Here is a 3,279-nt window from a genome sequence, read left to right on the forward strand (position 1 = left end):
TCACCGATCTACCAGCCTCCAACGGTCACACAACCATCCTCACCAGATTCTCTAAAGCCTGCCACCTCATACCACTTCCCAAACTTCCCACCGCCCTACAGACAGCTGAACATCTCTGCAACCAGGTTTTCCGATTCTACGGGCTACCAGAGGATATAGTTTCTGATAGAGGTACCCAGTTTACTTCACGGGTCTGGTCAGCATTCTTCAGGATGCTTGATGTAAATGTAAGCCTAACATCTGGTTATCATCCTCAATCAAATGGTCAAACCGAAAGATTAAACCAAGAACTCACCCGTTTCCTTCGATCTTACTGCAGTCACCATCAGAACGATTGGAGTCGCTACCTGATATGGGCAGAGTATGCTCAGAATTCCATTCAAAAATCCTCTACTGGTCTGACCCCCTTTCAATGCATCCTTGGATTTCAACCGCCCCTCTTCCCCTGGTCTGGAGAACCCACTAATGTCCCTGCAGTCAATGACTGGTTACTCAGAAGTGAAGAAACCTGGAATCAGGCTCACACTCACCTCCAGCATGCCATTCGTCGACAGAAAGAACAGGCTGATCGTCATCGCCGTCCTGGTCCGGAGTACGGTCCTGGTCAGTGGGTGTGGCTATCCACTAGAGACTTACGTCTTAGGCTGCCCTGCAAGAAACTCAGTCCCAGGTACGTGGGCCCATTTCAAATTATTAGACAAATCACACCTGTTTCTTTCCGCCTCGCCCTGCCTAATCATTATCGTATTACTCCTACATTCCATGTATCTCTACTCAAACCCGCTGGTGGTCCAAATGAGGAGAGAGAGGAGATGTCCGGTGACCAGGGCCCCCTGCCCATCATGGTAGATGGCGAAGAGGCTTACCAGGTTCAAGAACTGCTAAACTCCAGGCGCCGGGGAAGAATTCTCCAGTATTTGGTCGATTGGGAGGGGTACGGTACGGAGGAGCGTTCCTGGGTTAATGCAGATGACATTCTCGACCCCAACCTTGTGGAGGAGTTCCACCGTACCCATCCGGATAGGCCGGCCCCTCGACCGCGTGGGAGACCCTGGCGTCGCCCGCCTCCTCCAGGAGCCGCTCGCAGGGAGGGGGCTCTGTCACAGAGTCGAACTCCATGATTCCCTCTTCCGACCATCAGAGGGCTCCCTCACCTGAATATTGACTCTTACACTCTCACACTACATTTCCCATCAGCCCCGTATCTGGCACTGATCACCTAGCCCAGCTGTAGCCCATCAGCTGGCCTATATAAACAGTCTGTTCCTTCCAGCTCATTGCGAAGTCTTGTTTTACTGCGGTTTACATTTCTGAGCGTTTTTCTCTGTTTTGCCCGCCTGTTGTGACCCTGTCTGTACCTCATTTATGATACTCTGCTACCGGCTTTTTGGATTATCCGCCTTGTCTCTGAGTTGTGATTCATTACCACCTGCCCTGACTTTTAGCCTGTTTACTGACAACGATTGTGTTTGCCCCCTGTCACTGTGTTTGCTGGTATGTGACCATTGCCTGTTTGACTACGATTGTAAATAAAAGCCTGCTTATGGATCCCACTTCGAGTGAAGCTTCGTTACACAAGCCTGTCGGACATTAAACAGAAAAGGTTACTCAAACTCTTGTTAAACCAATCAATAAACTCTCATCATACATACCAAGAGAACTGTATAATGCTGCAATAAACACGGTCACTCACCACGCAGGATTACAGCCACTTGCATGCCCATGACTAAAATCAAAGGTAATAAGCCTCTCCATTTAACAGACAAAAGGCTTTTTTTTTTTAAAAACAGAGACTAACCTGAAAACTGGCCAACAGCCAGTGCACAACAGACAGGAGGATTACCCAACTGCTAGCCCTCATTCAAAATGCCACATGTCACAAAGGGGCGGAACCAAGAATGATGCATCCCAAGCAGCCAAACACTTCCATCTTTTATATTCACAACACGGGCACCAATAGGCTCATGAAACGTACACAACTGACCAATCATAATGAAGTACAAACACTGATAGGTTCACCTGTTTGGATAACGCCAGCCATTCATGCCGGGGCTATACCTCACTCTGCTACATGAGTAAAAGCTTGACTGCAACAGTGATGGTGATCCTGTCGATCCTAAAAGGTACCATGAGGCAGTAGGTAGTTTGATCTATCTGATGACATGTACTAGACCTGATCTAAGTTGGGTTGTCAGTAAACTGTCTCAATACCTGTCTAATCCAAGTGAACAACACTGGTCTACAGTGAAACATGTGATGAGGAACTTGAAAGGTACAATTGTTCATGAACTATGTTACAAGAAAAGTGAGGAAAAACTTAAACGTGTGGCATACAGTGATGCTGATTGGGCGTCAGATCTGAATGACAGGCAGAGTATGACAAGATACTGTTTTAGTCTTGCTCAAAATGGTCCTGTGATTTCTTGGAAGTCAAAGAAACAGTCGACAGTTGCTTTGTCTACATGTCCCTCCGTTTGATTTATTAAAAGTTACCGGTTATCGTTTGCGAAAATGGCTGCGCCAACAGAAGTCATAGAAGGTTTACCGGTTCCGGCAATTATAACAGTAGCAACACTACCTGCATGGCAGTGGCAGAGCCGGTGCTTATCAAAGAAGGGCACCGCACGATGGCAGCATAAGCATATATAGCAGTCAGTGAAGCGACACTATACATCTGCATGAAAGACAGTGGCTCAGCCGGTGCTTATCATAAAAAGCAACGCACAGAGGCAGCGCCGGCATATATAGTGGCTAGTGCAAGCCACACTGCATACCTGTATGAAAGACAGCGGCACAGCCAGTGTTTATCAAGGGTGCCAGCGCTGTAGCGCCAGTGTTGTATAAATAGCTGTCAGTGTAAACAACACTTAAACAGGTACAAAAGACAGCGGCACTGCCGGTGCATATCATAGAAGGCAACGGGCAGTAGCAGTGGCTATGTATAGAGTGTACACGGCACTGATGAATAAAGCGGCACAGCACCGGTGGATATTATAGGAAGTCAGTGAGAGTGCTGGAGTATACGGCAGTTAGTATAGACAAGAACTACACTCCGCTTCTGAAAACAACCGCTTAGCTGGTGTGTATAGGGTGATACTTCATAATCTTGTGAAGACTGAAGCTGACTGCTCGCCGCTGGGTCGGGGGAATTTATATGCAGTGCTGGGAAGGTTACATTGGAAATGTAATAGGTTACAGATTACAAGTTATCCTATTTAAAATGTAATAAGTAGTGTAACTATTTCAATTACTTTATTAAAGTAATGTAACTGATTATAT

The sequence above is a fragment of the Sinocyclocheilus anshuiensis genome, unplaced genomic scaffold (genome assembly GCF_001515605.1).
Source record: "Sinocyclocheilus anshuiensis isolate Anshui unplaced genomic scaffold, SAMN03320099.WGS_v1.1 scaffold2374, whole genome shotgun sequence".
In the NCBI taxonomy this organism is placed as follows: Eukaryota; Metazoa; Chordata; class Actinopteri; order Cypriniformes; family Cyprinidae; genus Sinocyclocheilus; species Sinocyclocheilus anshuiensis.